This window comes from Misgurnus anguillicaudatus, chromosome 19 (assembly GCF_027580225.2).
Source record: "Misgurnus anguillicaudatus chromosome 19, ASM2758022v2, whole genome shotgun sequence".
NCBI lineage: Eukaryota > Metazoa > Chordata > Actinopteri > Cypriniformes > Cobitidae > Misgurnus > Misgurnus anguillicaudatus.
In genome coordinates, this window is record NC_073355.2 from 12,882,131 (window position 1) to 12,901,679 (window position 19,549).

The window sequence follows — 19,549 nt, forward strand, 5'->3', positions numbered from 1 at the left end:
TATCATTATAATAATGCACTGACAGTATATTTCTAAAATACATTATTGAGTATTCTTTAGAAACAGTATATTTTAAGCACATTTTGAAAGTATAGACCCCTTCACAGTTCACGTCACAGGCTGTTCCCACTGCGCATGTCGGGGTCAGAAAAGTCATTACAGCTGATTGAGTTGCGTATTATTCGGTATCGTCAAAAATGCCTACTTACGTCGTGGGCTGTGAAAATCGCACGAGGTCTTCCGTTAAGTTTTCGCGATTCATGCAGAATCTCAAAAACAAAAAAATACAACATCTGCGTCTGCAAGCAATTAACGTGCAGACTGGGACAATGCAAAGATCAAAGAGGCTTGTGTTTGTAGTGCTCACTTCATTTGAGGTAAGTCATCATTTTTCAGCACTGTTAGATTAAATTATAAAGCCTAAATGGTATGAACAGTTCGACCCCGTGCTGCGCGCGCACCCGATAATCATTCAATGTTTACAAACCTTGAAGGGGTCTATATGGGGTGTACAAATGTATATTATTTTATGGAGAAATAACGTGGGCTTAAAATTACGAGAGAGCAGTATGTTCAGTTACATTTTATATTGTAGATGTATACATTTGTAATATACTATTAACATAATGAGGTACACTTTAACTTCACTATAGTCAAGCATTGGATAAACCAATTAACTGTGTTTTACCACAAAATAACCATGGTTTTGCTAATAATAATCAATACACCAAAAAAACATGGTTACTAAACTTTTACTACAAAAAAAAAACATTCATTTTCGTAAGGGGAATATGAGTGTTTGTTTTTTTGTAGTTTTTGAGTCGACTGCATACCGCTTTTAGCTGTACACATTAATTAACTTAAACAGTTTTCGTAAATGCATTTCAGAGAAAAGTGAATTCTGAGATTTGAATAATGCATCTGACGTGTGGGATGACGTCACGACGCACGTATTTTGATTTTTACCAGTCGTTCAAGACGGACGGATTCAGTCCCAAGGTACGTTAAAATATCTTAAAATTAATATATTTGAATATCGTTTTGACCATTCTGAAGTTTATCAGTAGACTATCATATTTCGAATGCGAAATGTTGTCAATAACGCGGTGTCTAACTCGCTATTAGGGATAAGCTGCTGTGTAGCTTAGCTTAGCTTATAGCTAATGTTAAAGGTTTGAAAGATAGCACTGTTAGCCTGTTATATCGAAGTAGTACACCCGATTGTTTTGTTAAATATACCCTGGTGAAAAAATAGTATGCTAAATATATTTAATTTTGATATACTTAAGTATACTTGCAGTCACACTAATGACCAGTATACTTAAAGTGTGCTATTAATTAGTTTATTTAAAGAGTGCTATTTTGGAACAACTAATTTTGTACTTAATATATTTTAGTTGTATATTAATTGTAACAAAGTACAACTTTAAGTGTATTTAGTGTACTTTTGTGTGCTAAAGTGGAACAACTTTAAGTGTATTTAGTACAATTTAAGTACATGACTGTTTTTGTGCTAAATTCATGCTTGATAAGTGGATTTAGAGTGTGTTTTATTTATGTTAGGAGTACATTACAAATGTATTATGAGTGTCTTGCAAACATACAATCAGTATACCTTAAATAGACTGTTTGCGTACGTTCTATATATTTTTGGCCAATCCAAAATTCTAAAAACTGCCCTGGTGAAAAATGAATATGCCAAGTACATTACATTTTGTATACTTTTACATACCTGCAGCTAGATTAGTAATGAGTATACTTCAAGTGCGTTAATAATTAGTTAACTTAAAGAGTGCTATTTTGGGAATAGATTACTTTAGCTAGTAACATAACCAAAATAATTTTTTCCAAATAAATAAAAGCTGATTAAAACAGTAAAAAACAATTCATTTTAAATATATTTAAAATATAGTTTTATTCACAGCATTCAAAGTGTACAGTATTTGCCTAAAAATTGAACAATTACTCATTGAAGAATGTCAAGATGATTGAGTTTACAACGTCTTTCTCTCCCAAATCAACTTTAGTCTGGCAGGTTTTGGTTCAGCCTAAGGAAATCTGAAAAAGAGAGACAATAAGCTCAATTAAAAAGTGTTTAATAATAAAACATTACATTTATTTAAGACTTACTGTATTAAATCTATAGTTTACTGGCAGAGATTGTATAGCAGATATATTTTTACCTAAACTAGAGCTTGACTTAAATGTCAATATATATATTAACGGGCAGTTTCCCAGACAGGAATTAGACTAGTCCTAGACTAAAATAAATGTAAGAGCTGTCCAACTGAAAACAACTTGCTCTGACATATCTTAAAATACATCAGTGCCCATTGTTTTACATCGTTATGCACATAAGTAATGTTTTTAGTAAGGCATGTTTGTTAAAACTATCCTAATTAAACTAAGGTCTAGTCCTGGATAAAGCTAATCCCTGTCCGGGAAACCACCCCTAAGAGTTTTCATTATAATGACTTGCCTATATGGGCTGCAAAATCCTCCTTACATAAAATACTTCAGCTCCTAAAGAAAGATTTTATTGTATTAAATTTAAATGTAAAACTTGTCAGAAAGAAAATGCAACAAGCAGACAATTGGGTGGTTTCCTGGAAAGGGATTATCTTAAAGCAGGACTAGGCCTTAGTTTAATAAAGAAATATAACTAGTTTCAAAAAACATGCCTTAATAAAAACATTACTGTGTGCATTTTGAGGCAAAACAAAGGACACTGGTGTATTTTAAGATATGTCAGTGCAAGTTGTTTTCAGTTTGGACAGCTCTTGCATTTGTTTTGGTCTGGGACTGGTCTGATCCCTGTCCGGGAAACCGCCTCAATATGTATATAACGTTATCTAAACTGAAGCTTGATTTACTACTACGAATGAATTATTATATCTTAAGAGTTTAAAATGACTTACCATTAGCTGCAAAGTCCTCCCTACAAATGTCTTTGAAAAACTTTAGCTTCTGAGGAAAGAATGAAGCATCATTAATACTAAATACAGTTAAGTTAGGTAAAAGCCTTACCTCTAAACAGTCAATAAATGGTTAACTTTCACGCTACATTTAAAAAACAGATTTTCGGACGCTACCTTTTTTCATTAACATATACATACACACCAATACATATATTTAACAAAACAATCGGGTGTACTAATTCGATATAACAGGCTAACAGTGCTATCTTTCAAACCTTTAACATTAGCTATAAGCTAAGCTAAGCTACACAGCAGCTTATCACTAGACACCGCGTTATTGACAACATTTCGCATTCGAAATATGATAGTCTACTGATAAACTTCAGAATGGTCAAACGATAATCAAATATAATTAATTTTAAGATATTTTAACGTACCTTGGGACTCAATCCGTCCGCCTTGAACGACTGGTAAAAATCAAAATACGTGCGTCGTGACGTCATCACACACACGTCAGATGCATTATTCAAATCTCAGAATTCACTTTTCTCTGAAATGCATTTACGAAAACTGTTTAAGTTAATTAATGTGTACAGCTCAAAGCGGTATGCAATTGACTCAAAAACTACAAAAAAACAAACACTCATATTCCCCTTACGAAAATGAATGTTTTTTTTTTATGGTAAAAGTTTAGTAACCATGTTTTTTTTGGTGTATGATTATTATTAGCAAAATCATGGTTATTTTGTGGTAAAACACAGTTAATTGGTTTATCCAATGCTTGACTATAGTGAAGTTAAAGTGTACCTTATTATGTTAATAGTATATTACAAATGTATACATCTACAATATAAAATGTAACTGAACATACTGCTCTCTCGTAATTTTAAGCCCATGTTATTTCTCCATAAAATAATATACATTTGTACACCCCATATACTTTCAAAATGTACTTAAAATATACTGTTTCTAAAGAATACTAAATAATGTATTTTAGAAATATACTGTCAGTGCATTATTATAATGATAACTTTAAGCATACCGATAAAGTATACCTAAAATACATTTTAAAATAAGTTTACATTTAGTATACTTTAAAAATTGCACAAAACTTTAACTTTAAGTATATTTTTGTAAAGTATACTTTTAGAAAATATACTAAAGTATAATTATTTTGAAGTATGTTAAAAGTTTAATTGTAAAAAATACGCGCAAATATGTTGTAAGCATACTTTAAATATGTTAAAAGAAAGTACATTCCTTTGTAAGTATATTTGTAATGTACTATTGCAAAGTTAAATATACTTGAAATACAATAAAGTATATTTGTTTTTCACCAGGGTATGTATTGGTGTGTATGTATATTTTAATGAAAAAAGGTAGCGTCAGAAAATCTGTTTTTTAATGTAGCGTGAAAGTTAACCATTTATTGAATGTTTAGAGGTTGTAAGGCTTTTACCTAACTGTATTTAGTATTAATGATGCTGCATTCTTTCCTCAGAAGCTAAAGTTTTTCAAAGACATTTGTAGGGAGGACTTTGCAGCTAATGGTAAGTCATTTTAAACTCTTAAGATATAATAATTCATTCGTAGTAGTAAATCAAGCTTCAGTTTAGATAACGTTATATACATATTGAGGCGGTTTCCCGGACAGGGATTAGATTACTCCTAGACTAAAATAAATGTAAGAGCTGTCCAAACTGAAAACAACTTGCACTGACATGTCTTGAAATACACCAGTGTCCCCCGCTTTGCCTCAAAATGCACACAGGCAATGTCTCTATCAAGGCATGTTTTTCGAAACTAGTTATATTTCTTAATTAAACTAAGGCCTAGTCATGTTTCAAGCCAATCCCTTTCCAGGAAACCACCCAATTGTCTGCTTGTTGCATTTTCTTTCTGACAAGTTTTACATTTAAATTTAATACAATAAAATCTTTCTTTAGGAGCTGAAGTATTTTATGTAACGAGGATTTTGCAGCCCATATAGGCAAGTCATTATAATGAAAACTTTTACGGGTGGTTTCCCGGACAGGGATTAGCCTCATCCAGGACTAGACCTCAGTTTAATTAGGATAGTTTTAACAAACATGCCTTACCAAAAACCCCACCCATGTGCATAACGATGCAAAACAAAGGGCACTGATGTATTTTAAGATATGTCAGAGCAAGTTGTTTTCAGTTTGGACAGCTCTTACATTTATTTTAGTCTAGGACTAGTATAATTCCTGTCTGGGAAACCGCCCCTTAATATATATGATGACATTTTAGTCAAGCTCTAGTTTAGGTAAAAATAGATCTGCTATACAATCTCTGCCAGTAAACTATAGATTTAATACAGTAAGCCTTAAATAAATGTAATGTTTTAATATTAAACACAGCTTATTATATTAAGACAGCTTATTGTCTCTCTTTTTCAGATTTCCTAAGGCTGAACCAAAACCTGCCAGACTAAAGTTGATTTGGGAGAGAAAGACGTTGTAAACTCAATCATCTTGACATTCTTCAATGAGTAATTGTTCAATTTTTAGGCAAATACTGTACACTTTGAATGCTGTGAATAAAACTATATTTTAAATATATTTAAAATGAATTGTTTTTGACTGTTTTAATCAGCTTTTATTTATTTGGAAAAAAATATTTTGGTTATGTTACCAGCTAAAGTAATCTATTCCCAAAATAGCACTCTTTAAGTTAACTAATTATTAACGCACTTGAAGTATACTCATTACTAATCTAGCTGCAGGTATGTAAAAGTATACAAAATGTAATGTACTTGGCATATTCATTTTTCACCAGGGCAGTTTTTAGAATTTTGGATTGGCCAAAAATATATAGAATGTACGCAAACAGTCTATTTAAGATATACTGATTGTATGTTTGCAAGACACTCATAATACATTTGTAATGTACTCCTAACATAAATAAAACACACTCTAAATCCACTTATCAAGCATGAATTTAGCACAAAAACAGTCATGTACTTAAATTGTACTAAATACACTTAAAGTTGTTCCACTTTAGCACACAAAAGTACACTAAATACACTTAAAGTTGTACTTTGTTACAATTAATATACAACTAAAATATATTAAGTACAAAATTAGTTGTTCCAAAATAGCACTCTTTAAATAAACTAATCAATAGCACACTTTAGGTATACTGGTCATTAGTGTGACTGCAAGTATACTTAAGTATATCAAAATTAAATATATTTAGCATACTATTTTTTCACCAGGGCAGATTATCGCTGTATCGGGTAAAGTTAAAATAGAGTAAACCTACTGACTTAAAAAAAAGGAAAACTAAATAATTTATTGACTTGTGTATAACGGATGTATAGTGCGTTGCGGATGCTAAGTAAGTAAGGTAAGCTAGCGTTATATTTTATGTAATAACTCCGTACTGTTGCCTCATCTATCGACATATAAGGTGGACAAGGTGAAACAAACGTCTTAAAGCGAGTAGCCTAATTTACATACCTCGGTTATACTGACAAGCTGTTTCCTTTTCTAACGGGTTCTGAAATAGAAAGTGGAAGTTGTTCGGTCCCATGGACACAACCAGGGCATTCACGAAAGGGCATTCAGTCAAAAAATAAGAACCTCAAATTCCAGGTGTTGTGTCGAACTCAGTTCCCCCTATGTTTCCCTTTAGTGTAGTGCAGTGTTCCCCAAATCCCACCCCGGAGGGCCGGAGCACTACAGAGTCCAGGTCCAACCCTAATCAAACTTACCCACCTGTGATTTTCTAGTGATCATGAAGACCTTAATTAGCTTGCACAGGTGTGTTTGATCAGGGTTGGAGCCAAACTCTGCAGTGCTCCGGCCCTCCGGGGTAAGATTTGGGGAACCCTGGTGTAGTGCTTTTATAGCGTTTTCATCACGTTACATTTTGAAAGATTAAAGATTTGAAATGGTTATACTAAAAATGCATATATCTTTTATTTTATAATACAATTTATTAAATATTTGATACATTTGACAGTTTTCTATTATTGTATTTCTTTTAAAATATAGCCTGTCTTTTTCTTTTTTTTCCCCTTTACTGGTTGTTTTTAAAATGTAATGTTTGCATACATAATTAAATAAATATTATACATATAATATGATTCATACTGTAAAAATAATTGACTTACCATTAAGAACAATACAGATACATTACAGAAATGCACACATATACATCTCAGTAGCCATTAAAACTTTAAATATATAAATAATAAGACCTATAGCGTGATGGGGGCGCCGTAGGAGCGCTGCACTGAAGGGAGAAATAGGGGGAACATAGGGGGAACAGACTTCGACACAACACCGGCCCGCCCAAAAGGATTTTTATTCATTTAGTTTCATATACGTTTGATTTTTGATTTAAACGTTAGTTCTCGTCAGGTCTAACAACGCCTGTTTAAGACAAGTCAAGGCGTTTCTTACTTTCCATAGTGCTCGGGGCGGGGGGTTGCGCTCTGTGGCGTGAGGTCTTTCGTTGCTACGCAGCCATGAGTCTCGCGCTCCGTGATGACAAGGATAACGTAATGCGTGCGGATTTTATTTCCTCATCTGAACCTCGCGTCAATTATATCATTGTTAAAGGGATAGTTCACTTTAAAATGTTGTCATCATTTACTTGTCTTCATGTTGTTCTAGATCTGTATGAACTTCTTTTTTCTGATAAACACAAAACAGGATATTTTGAGAAATGATGGTAAACACAAAGCAGTAAGTGACCATAGACTTCCATAGTAGGAATAAAAATATATGATGGGATTTAATGGGTACCATCAACTGTGTTTTTACCATCATTTGTCCTAACCTTTTTTAGTCATTTATCACAATACTTCCAAAATATTTTTTCTGCTGTGTCTTTACCTTCATTTCTAAAAAATATCGTCTTTTGTGTTCATCGGAAAGGATGAATTCATACAGATTTAGAACAACATGAGGACGAGTAAATGATGATAGAAATTTCAGTTTAATGTGAACTATCCCTTTAACATTCGATCAGTAAATCTGGTCAGGACTTTGTAGTGTTTGTCCAGAGAAGATTTATTACTTCCAGGTGGATACTCAGCTGTTACTCAGAGAAGAGCTGCAACAGGGTTAGCTCACAACATCAAGTCACCGCTTCTAATGGAGACACCGCATTAGGGAGACAGAGCGGTAGATGTAATGCAACACATTGTAAACTACAGAGAAGAAAAAGAGCCATCAAAGTGCCCAGGTTAAGAAAAAAGGAAAGATGAAGAGAAACGTACAGAGCATACAAGTACACTGAAAAAAATGATTCATTGAATTTAATCAATGTTTTTAAGGTAAGTGGTTGCAATCAATGTATTTAAGCTACATTTAAACAAAAGTTTTATATTTTATTTTACGTTACTAATCTTTTTTGTTTAAATGTAGCTTAAATAAATTGATTGCGACCACTTACCTTAAAAAAATTGATTAAATTCAATGAATCATTTTTTTCAGTGTATGTATGCTGCTATATTTAAGGATTGTGTAGCTTGCCTTGCAATTAGAACAATATTTTTTTTCTATCCAACTAGCTTATATAACATTGACTACCCATTCAAAAGTTTTAGGATCACTTTCACTTATTCATATTTTTCCACATATAATAGCAAATTCATTAAAACTGTTGAAGTAACAAAGATGGAACATAATGAAGTCAATACTATGACTAAATCAAAACAGAAACACTTTATGGTGGTAAAATGTAATAGTATAATAGTTCATAAATGTATTCAGAAATAGGGGTGTAACGGTACGTGTATTCGAACCGGACCGTTTCGGTTCAGGGCTTTCGGCACGGTGCGCACATGCACCGAAAGGCCGAATGCATTTTGTGTGCGCCTGTGCGGAACATAATACGTGCGTTTCCGCACGAACATATTAAGTGGCGGAAGTCTCCGCGTTCAGCGCAAGTCTTCTGTCAAACATATAACATAATTCGGCCCGCAGAAAGATTTTTATTTACTTAGTTGTATATCCGTTTGATTATTGATGTAAACGTTTACGTGTTGTATCTAAAAGCGCATGTAAAACGCGTGTCAACGCGCTGCTTTGTTCTTTCAAAAGTGCGTGAGAGGATGCACGTCTTTCGTTGCTACGCATTCATGAGACGCGCTTTCTGTGACAGCAAGAATAAGGAATGCGTGATCAGATTTTTCATCTGCATATCACGTCAATCATATCATTGTCACAATGCGATCAGCTGGTCGGGACAGAGAAGAGCTGTAACCCGGGCTTACTCAGCTGTTACTCAGCTGCGGAGGGGTTCGTAAGTAAAGTCACAGCTTACATTGATGACACAAGCAAAGATTAGGAGAAACGTGCAAAAGATCAAGGATGGCTATGTATGCAACTCACTAATCTACGTAGTCGACGTAATCGACGATGAAAATTTGTCGACGGCAATTTTTCTAGTCGAGGAGTCCCATATTTATTTTTTTCCGTCTCAAACGGCCCACTGTAATTCTGTCTCATGTCTCAAATGGCTCAATGTAATTCACCTCCACACCAGTCTGTGCGCTGTGCGCGCCCTGCTGGTTAATCTGCTACGCTATCATCTTTCTTCCCTCTCCCCCTGCCTTCACTGCTTTAATTTTGAAAAATTGGCGGTGGCAGGCGAGTCTATGGAATTATGAGTCGGAAAGCTTCCGAAGTATGAAAGTATTTTAAGCCATGTTGTGATAAAAGAGTGGTCTGTTACACCGTGCCAAGCGTCGTTGGCTTATCACGGGAGCACAACGACAATAGAGACAGAGCGCCGTTATGCAAATTTGAAAACCACGCCCACCGGGGGGGAAATCAATCCAACCGTCTCCATTGAGTTTGTATTGCGAGAAGCCGCCTCCTTGTCATTTCTGGCTTATAACAAAAAACTGAATAATGCCTAAAAGCTGCTGTGTGACAATATGTACAGCTAACAAGCCAAAGAACCCAGAAATAAGTTTTTATAAGCTGTCGAGCCGTAAAACCCAGCCTTTAAGGAGAATAAAGTGGATCGCCGACTACGTTTCCCCCTAGTGGACGCAGTTCTACTAATAGAAGTACTATGAAAAGTTGCCTGTATCCATTTTTGTGTCTTTAAACGCTCGTTTTTTGGGGTCGACAGCTTATAAAAACTTATTTACAGATTAAACTTAAAAACAGAATAATACCTAAAAGCTGCTGTGTGACAAGGTGTACATCTAACACGCCAAAAAAATAAATAAATAATTTTTTATAAGCTGTCGACTTCAAAAAACGAGCGTTTAGACACAGAAATGGAAACAGGCAACTTTTCATAGTACTCCTATTAGTAAAACTGCGTCCAATAGGGGGAAACGTAATCGGCGATCCACTTTATTCTCCTTAAAGACTGGGTTTTACGGCTCGACAGCTTATAAAAACTTATTTCTGTGTTCTTTGGCTTGTTAGCTGTACATATTGTCCCAAAGCAGCTTTTAGGCATTATTCAGTTTTTTGTTATAAGCCAGAAATGACAAGGAGGCGGCCTTTTGCAATACAAAGTCAATGGAGACTGTTGGATTGCTTTCCCCCCCGGTGGGCGTGGTTTTCAGGTTGTGACGCGCTGCGCTCTGTCTCTATGCACGAGCATCTCAAACGAAAACACTCGGGAGTTATTGACGATACACCCACAGAGAATAGGACAACGTAAGTAACTGTTATATGATTATTAATGAAACGGCGAGCTAGTCAGTACTGTTTTATTAACTCTTTTGAGAAGTACAATGACTCTGTCTTTGGATGTTAAAGGCTATCAGTGTTTGCTTGTGATTCCGCCACGGAATCAACACTGGACGCAACAAATAGATTTTTCATGATTCCCATTTACATTTTTATTTGACTATTTTAAACGGCTCAATTCATTGTTGCGAGTGTTCAGCGCGTCTCTCTCTCTCTCTCTCTCTCTCTCTCTCTCTCTCTCTCTCTCTCTATCTCTCTATCACTTATGTTGCTTGCAGCGCCTCGACCGCGCGCGCCTCTCTCTTACGTGACAGTGAAAAGGTGGCAGTGTTTTTAATGTACTTTCTTTTTTGCGTAAACGTCAACATTCACAGATGTCTCTGACAAAGACGACTGATTGAGTTAACATGACTTGAAGAAAGATTAGCAGTAGTGTGAGTCTGTGTGCGAGCTTTCTCCCTCCCTATGATGCTGTATGCCGTGTTCTGTAGTCTATGTAACAACAACAGTGTATTCTCTTATATTTCTGAATTTGCACCGAATTGTCTGCGCTATATCACTCGCATTTAAAATCAAGAAATGGCTCAAAACACAACAACAATTATGAGAAGAGCAACAGCAATAAAGCTACAATGTAAATGTATGGTGATTTTTGCATATCTAAATCAGGATTTTAGCAGCAGTTAAAGGAACAGCTGGTTGGATAAAAACGAGGTGATGGGTCATGTTTAGTCACTATTTTATAGGCTACAACAGATCAGATAATATGTAAAATAGCAATCAGTTGTGTTAAAATGCAATATAAGATCAAAGAGTAGAAGTGAAACATTTCATATTTCTGTTAAGCATCTACTTTGCACTGGAAGTTTTTATTATTATTTATATTGTTTACATTGTAATTTTTTATTTGGTAACATTTAAGTTATTCATATTGTTTATGACACCGGTGGGTTCAAAATAAAATGGACACAATGAAATAACAAACACTTGAGTTTTTTTTTAATTAGTCGTTTAGAATAGTCGACTATTCGAAAAATTAGTCGAAAGATTAGTCGTTAGAAAATTAGTCGTTAGTGGCAGCACTAACATAGCCAATTCAATTCTGTGAGTTAAACAATCCAAAATAAATCAAAACAGAAAATTTTTAGTGGCAAAAATGTAGGCTAATAGTTCATAAATGTATTCAGGAATTGAATTTGTTAGTTCAAGGTTTTAGTAGAAAAAGTTTAAGAGAAGGTTAAGATAAGAGTTACCTTCTGTTATAAAATAATGTAAAAAATAACTTTGCAGTAGTATTTTATTTATTATTTTTTCATTTTATATATATTTTATCTGTTATATTTTAATAAAGTGTTTAAAAAAGTGTAAACAAATTGTAAAAAAAAGTTTAAAGTAATAAACAACCTGCAGTTTAATGTTTGCATTTCTCCCTTACTGTATCGAAAATAAACCGAACCGTGGCTTCAAAACCGGGGTTCGCACCGAACCGTGATTTTTGCGTACCGTTACACCCCTATTCAGAAATGTAATTTGTTAGTTCAAGGTTTTAAAAGGCCTTAGTTTATGGTAAGGTTAAGAAAAGATTGACTTACTTTTATAAAATAATGTATATTAAAATCACTGCTTATATGTTTTCAAATATTATACGTTAAATACTAGAATTTAAACAGTACATTTACAGAACTGTATACTTCTTTTTTTTTTACTTGAACGTTAAAATAGCCCCAAGCCAGTTTGAGTTTGAGACCCCTAAAAACATAATCAAAATAAAATAGTTTTGTATATTAAATCTTCTTTGTTTATTGAAGTATAGCTAAAATATTAACACAGGAAATGTTTTCATGTTTTAGCAATAAAAAATAACTAAAAGTAACAAAAATAATGACATAAGATTCTTTCTGCATTGAAAACCTAAAATAAAAGAAGGCAAAAGATAGTAATAGAATGGTATTTTAGGCTTTTATGATTGAAGAAGCACACTGTGTAGTGCAACATGATTTTTAAGATAAATATAAAATAACATTTCTTTGTAAGCCAGTAATGTTGTGTAGAGTAAGCCAACATTAAAAAACAATCCTTCAAACAATTTAAAACATCATTTAAGAAGGCATTTTTGATTGAATGATTGATTGATTGATTGATTAATTAGACAGTAATTATGATTTCCATACATTAAAGCGTAACTAAACCCCTGGGGCACGTTCAATGTCACATCGGTGCACAACGTTTTGCTACGGTCTCCGGGTTAAAGGACATGTTTCCTGGAAACGGTGTGCAACGGAATGCAACAGGTTTTAAAAGCGTTTTCTCTTGTTTGGTGGGTGTGTCAGAAATGTCGGCCCAATTAGCGGCAAGATGTATAAAACCACGCGGTAGTAAAGAGACAGCTCGCTCAATGGGTTCAAGTTGGAATGTTGTCTTTCATTCTGGACGGCAAGGTCAGTGACTGTAACATCGAGGGTGTTTTACAGTATTAAACACACATTTATAACGATTTCATCAGGCTTCAGAAACATTTAAAAAAGAACACAAAGAATGGCCTCTCAGCTACCGTAGTTGCAACTCTTGCGTCATCACAACAGGGTGTTCAATGCATCACCGTTTTTAGTTTAATAAATGTTGTGCAACGTTTTGTCGGGGCTGAACGCAGCCCTGGTCAGAGCTTGACTCCACCCACTGTTAATATTTGAAAAATGCAAGAAAAGTGGGCAGATCCCAACAGAGATAGAGGGGACGAACTAAGCTCGTACCAAGTGTGTGGTGAGATCGTAACAAGGGCGTGGTAAGCTTGCACCTGCTTACATCACGAGTCATTTTTTGGACCCAACATCCAATAGGAAAATTCAACTGCAGTAGCCACCATTCAACGTTTTTACACCATATATTGTAGTATTGGAACACTTTATATCCAAATGTCAAAAAACTTACTAAAATCAATGAACAGCACTAATAAACCATCATTCTTACAGATCAGTAACTAAAAAAAGGGTTTAGTTACTCTTTAATTATATGAATTCATCATATTTATTTTAAAAAAATATCCAGAAGTGGCAAAAAATACATACTTTGTAAATTGTAAATGTTTTTTTAAATGCTACCCTATGGATTTATTGTATATGATGACTCTGTACCTGTGGATATGGTGAGATGAGAAACATTTTAAGTAATGCTTTTTAAAATTACCATGGCGCTGTCCAAGTGCTGAAACGCTTCGGCTCTCCACACGATACATGATTATGTAGGATATCAATACATTTTTATGCAGGATATCAATACATTCACAGCAATTATAAGCCCGCTATTTGTATTTCTATGACTGAAAGAGAAAAAGGCTTTTAAGGGTTTTAATCCAAAAAATTAAAATTTCAATAAAAATGAAAATGAAAACAACACATTTTTTAACAGTTTAATTATTCTTAAACTGGGGGTCATCATCCTCCGCTTAGTTTTTCAGTTTACAAAGTCCGTCATCTTAATAGGGATTGGACATAGCGCCAGCGCAACTGGCTTTTAAAGAGGATGATAGATAAGACTCTCATTGGTTTATTGCACGTTACGCCCAAAACACACCCATTACTCATTAGGAGAATATGAACAACCCTTTTCGACCGTGTGTTCGGCGCACAAACCATTTTTCCCGTTGTTAAATTAGCAAAAGTGGCATCGGACAAGCCCATTTAGACCGTGCTCTTTAGACAATGCGCTTAGATCGTTAAAATAGGGCCCGAGTTCGCCTCACTGACAATAAAGTGGGACTGCTAATATGCGTGAGTGGCGTGCTGTCCCGGGGCGAAGGTTCCGAGCTCGGGAAATACCCCCCGAGTTCGGAACGTTCGTCCCTTGACCGGGGAAGGAGCCCCGGGCCTGGGGCGTGCCCTGACCCGGGTTATCCCCGGTGCTGAGCTAAATGTACGTAGTGAGGCGAAGGGGTGGAGGTGGGTTTGCAATAATGTCCCAGAGAATTGAGGGTAAGGACTCTATGATTATTTATAGAGCTGGTACTAAGTTGTTGTGTTGATTAGTGATTGATAACCAGCCGTGTTCATTGCTTAATCATCGAGAGCCAGCCGTGTTCATTGATTAGTGATTGAGAGCCAGCCAAGTTCATTGATTAGTGATTAAGAGCCAGCCATGTTCATTGATTAATGATTGAAAGCCAGCCGAGTTCATTGACTGATCAGCTCCTCCCAAACCTTGTTTATATAAAACATCATTTTACGAGTTCGCCTCACTGACAATAAAGTGGGACTGCTAATATGCGTGAGTGGCGTGCTGTCCCGGGGCGAAGGTTCCGAGCTCGGGAAATACCCCCCGAGTTCGGAACGTTCGTCCCTTGACCGGGGAAGGAGCCCCGGGCCTGGGGCGTGCCCTGACCCGGGTTATCCCCAAAAAGAGCAGGTGGTGCAGGACAGCCGCCTGAACAACAATTCCCCAAAGAAGGCTGGCTTGAGAAGGCGAGGTGCTGGCCCTCATTGGGGAAAATGCTGAAGTAGAGGGTAGAATTGAAAAAGGCAGCTCTGGAGAGCGGGCACTGTTGAGAAGTGCTGTGAAGAGGTTGAGAAGGATAGTATGAGGTGGGGCAGAGGCCTGGACCCAAAGGCTGTAGTTTGAAGAATATAGGGGGCTCCGGGTGAGCAAAATCTGCTGCTGCCAATATGTAGGGAAGGGAGAAAAATGTACTCTGAAGAAGAGCGGGGAGTTTTTAATGGTAATAGGTGAGGTAGTGCTGTAAGGAGCATGGTAGGACTCCAAGGGAGCGAAGGAAGCAGTTTGTGCCCTGAGATGGGGCTGTGCTCTAAAGGAGCCAGACATGAGGTATTTGGGGAAGAAGAAAACTCCAGAGGGAGCAGTACTGCTTAGGCAGCGATAGATGCATAGATTCTGCTCGGCAGAAAATGTGAAGGAAGCACTGGCCCCTGCGGGGGCGGTCGCGCTGCGATACGGGCTTCGAGGTTGAAATAATCTGCTGCGGCAGATCGAGGAAAAGGCACGGGCCCCTGCGGGGGCGGTCGCTGCTGCGATACTGGCCTGAGTTGGAAAGGGAAGGTTTTATTGGCAGAGCATGTGAAAGAAGCACGGGCCCCTGCGGGGGCGGTCGCAGCGGCGATACTGGCTTCAGAAGTCGACTGCTGCGGCAGATCGAGGAAAAGGCACGGGCCCCTGCGGGGGCGGTCGCTGCTGCGATACTGGCCTGAGTTGGAAAGGGAAGGTTTTATTGGCAGAGCATGTGAAAGAAGCACGGGCCCCTGCGGGGGCGGTCGCAGCGGCGATACTGGCTTCAGAAGTCGACTGCTGCGGCAGATCGAGGAAAAGGCACGGGCCCCTGCGGGGGCGGTCGCTGCTGCGATACTGGCCTGAGTTGGAAAGGGAAGGTTTTATTGGCAGAGGAAGTGAAAGAAGCACGGGCCCCTGCGGGGGCGGTCGCAGCTGCGATACTGGCTTCAGAAGTCGACTGCTGCGGCAGATCGAGGAAAAGGCACGGGCCCCTGCGGGGGCGGTCGCTGCTGCGATACTGGCCTGAGTTGGAAAGGGAAGGTTTTATTGACAGAGGAAGTGAAAGAAGCACGGGCCCCTGTGGGGGCGGTCGCTGCTGCGATACTGGCTTAAAAAAGGCATCTGCTGTGGCAGAGAGTGAAATAAAAGCTTGGGCTTCTGCAAGAGCGGTCGCGCTGCGACAGTTGTTGTTATCTGAGAAGGAATCTGTTGTGGTAGGGCTGTGTAAGATTTTGATGAGGGTGTCAGCTTGAGTTGCCGGTACTAGCTTCTGCGGAGGCAGGGAAGTGGATCGAGGGTGATGATGGGTTTATGTGTGACGGTGTGATCTTATGTCCGTTTGCTGGGCCGTGAGTGTTTGGTGGGCTTCTTTGATGGAAGCACGATCTGCCCTGATGTAATTTTTGAAAGCTTCCGAAGACCAGCGGCCTAGGGTTTGTATCTGGGAGTCTGGGAGTCCGTTTTGAGCAGCTGTTGTGGCTGCTCCAATGCGGAAGGAATGACTTGAAAATTCATGGGGGGGAAGCCAGATGTTAGCAAAACTTGTTTTAGGTGCTTCTGAAACCAAAAGCGGGTTACTGGGCGGTTGAATTCATCCCCAAAAAGTGGGTCGGAAGAGGATTTAATCTGGTGGCAACGGTAGGAAGTGTAAGCTTTGAGAACTTGGTATGGTTGGATGGGAGTTTGAATTTTGAAAATGTATATGTGGTGTCCTTTTCTCATTTGGTCCGTCTTGCTGTGTTTGATAAAAAATGAGATGGTTTCGTCATCTATTATGGCTAGATCAGAGATGGTTGGGTGTAGGTTTGGGTCAAAGGTGGCTGAAACAGTGAATTCTGAACAGCGGAGGAAACCAAAAAAGGCTAACACGAACATGGCGTCTAGGGTTCGGGCAGTATGTACTGAGGAGTAGCCTTTGCGAAGAGTGGCTAGACATTTTGAAAGGATTTCTATGGTTATGGGTAACCTGGGATCTGGACTCTTGGGTTGGGTTTTTTCAATACCTTTTAAAAGCATGGCGGTCTGGGGATTAGTGATAGCAGTTGAGGGTGAACCTAACATTAGTTTGTGAAAAAATTGGATTCCGCTCATATACCCTTTAATTGTGCTGATTCGAAGGTGTTTGACTTTATGCAGGTACGATATGAATGATGTTATGGTAAGTAGAGAGAAGTTGGCTAAAGGGATCTGGTGTAAATGATGGAAAGTTCTGAAGCTTCTCCAAGCTGTCAGATAGGTTTGAAGAGTTCCCATTGAGACTGCTTGGAGTATAGTATCTAGAGAGGCGGTAAGAAGGTCTTTGAGTGGATGAGTTAAGGGAATATTATAGTAGAATAGGGAGGCACTAGTGTTGGGGGAAGATCCGCTTCTGATGCCGGCTGCCTCAATTTCTGCGAGGATCTGTTGCCTGATGGAATTGATGACAGTGGGAGGTTCCAAGGCCAATGCGTTGGGTGGGATGGGCATTGGTGCTGCGGTAGCCAGCGTGAAAGGCTGACGGGTCTGGGGAACAGAATCAACAGAAAAAGAAGCCGCTGGAGCCGCTTGCGGAGGCAGCCTCACGCTTTGGGTCGATCCGTGGGCGAAAATATCAGGTTGAAAAGTCATAGAGGGTGCCGGGGCCTGACTCGTTAGCGGAGGCATCCTCACGCTCGTGTCGGCTCCTGCGGCAAAAACCGGGGCCTGACTCGTTAGCGGAGGCATCCTCACGCTCGTGTCGGCTCCTGCAGCGAAAACCGGGGCCTGACTCGTTAGCGGAGGCATCCTCACGCTCGAGTCGGCTCCTGCTGCAAAAGTGGGAGAAATGTGAGAAGGAAAAATAGATGTGGCCGGCGCTGCTGCTGAACGCAACCCCGTGTGATAGAGAGACGGAGGGGCAGCAGGCCATTGGCCGGGAGAAGGAAGCGGCAGTGGGATGAGCAAAGCCGTTACCAAGCTCGTGTTGGCTCCTGCGGAAAAAATGGGAGAAATGTGAGAAGGAAAAATAGATGTGGCCGGCGCTGCTGCTGAACGCAACCCCGTGTGATAGAGAGACGGAGGGGCAGCAGGCCATTGGCCGGGAGAAGGAAGCGGCAGTGGGATGAGTGAAGCCTTTGCCGAGCTCGTGTCGGCTCCTGCGGAAAAAGTGGGAGAAATGTGAGAAAGAAAAATAGATGTGGCCGGCGCTGCTGCTGAACGCAACCCCGTGTGATAGAGAGACGGAGGGGCAGCAGGCCATTGGCCGGGAGAAGGAAGCAGCAGTGGGAGGAGCGAAGCCGTTGCCGCGCTCGTGTGGGCTCCTGCGTAAAAAATGGGAGAAATGTGAGAAGGAAAAATAGATGCGGCCGGCGCTGCTGCTGAACGCAACCCCGTGTGATAGAGAGACGGAGGGGCAGCAGGCCATTGGCCGGGAGAAAGAAGCGGCAGTGGGAGGAGCGAAGCCGTTGCCGTGAGCGGAAGCATGTTCGCGCTGTCTGGCTGGCTTGCTAGCTGGCTTGCTAGCTGACTCGCTTGTGAGCTGGCTGCTGGAGACATCGGCGGGCGACCCAGGCTAGCTGATGGCTTCATGCGGTGTCTTTGAGACCTCCGTGTTTTCCCTGGTGTCTTTCGGGAATACGGTGTACTCCGTGCTTGCAGAGACGAGGAGTCAGAGCTTGCTGTCACGGCTGTTTGCGGGGGTTGAGTAGCCCTCCGGCTATCGCGGCGTAGGCTGAACAGTTGCGCCTTTGTTTGTTTACGTGAGAATGGAATATCTGCATTTTCAAGAGCTAGTTCGAGGCCTAGGATGGACCATTTCTTGATGTCGGGGATTCCTGGAGAAGCAGAAGCGTATGAAGATGCCGGTGATGGTGGGGAGCGCCTCTGCGGGGTGCGAGGAGACGGTCCTTTTCTCCTCGGGATTCGTGTAGCAATGCGGGAAGATCGCCCGGCCTGTGGGGAGGCCTCGGGCTTGATTGAAACATCCCGACCGCTGTCGGAAGGCCCGAGATAATCCTGTGTGGTATGGTGAATTTCCTGTGCTGGGTTTGTTTGACTGGACATCTTGCAATAATGTCCCAGAGAATTGAGGGTAAGGACTCTATGATTATTTATAGAGCTGGTACTAAGTTGTTGTGTTGATTAGTGATTGACAACCAGCCGTGTTCATTGCTTAATCATCGAGAGCCAGCCGTGTTCATTGATTAGTGATTGAGAGCCAGCCAAGTTAATTGATTAGTGATTAAGAGCCAGCCATGTTCATTGATTAATGATTGAAAGCCAGCCGAGTTCATTGACTGATCAGCTCCTCCCAAACCTTGTTTATATAAAACATCCATAATGTGCTCAACCATTTGGTCGAGCAGGCAGTTAAAGGGTTAAAGCCCCACTGTGTAGGATCCACTCCCATCTAGCGGTAAAACTCTATATGACAACCAACTGATTATTAGTTTCTAGCCCCCCCCATTCGGAACGCGTTTTAACTAGTAT

The 19,549-nt window shown here is 39.3% G+C and overlaps 1 protein-coding gene and 1 long non-coding RNA gene across 7 annotated transcripts in view; one reads left to right on the top strand and one right to left on the bottom strand.

Annotated features, from left to right (window-relative positions):
* Positions 1 to 19,549, top strand: part of adgre5a (adhesion G protein-coupled receptor E5a) — a 201,719-nt gene that overhangs the window by 77,911 nt on the left and 104,259 nt on the right. The window lies entirely within an intron of this gene.
* LOC141351002 (uncharacterized) lies at positions 1,886 to 3,219 on the bottom strand. Its single transcript, XR_012359149.1, has 3 exons — positions 2,919 to 3,219; positions 2,480 to 2,523; positions 1,886 to 2,058 (listed from the first exon to the last, which is right to left on the bottom strand). It is a non-coding gene; the product is annotated as an uncharacterized lncRNA (long non-coding RNA).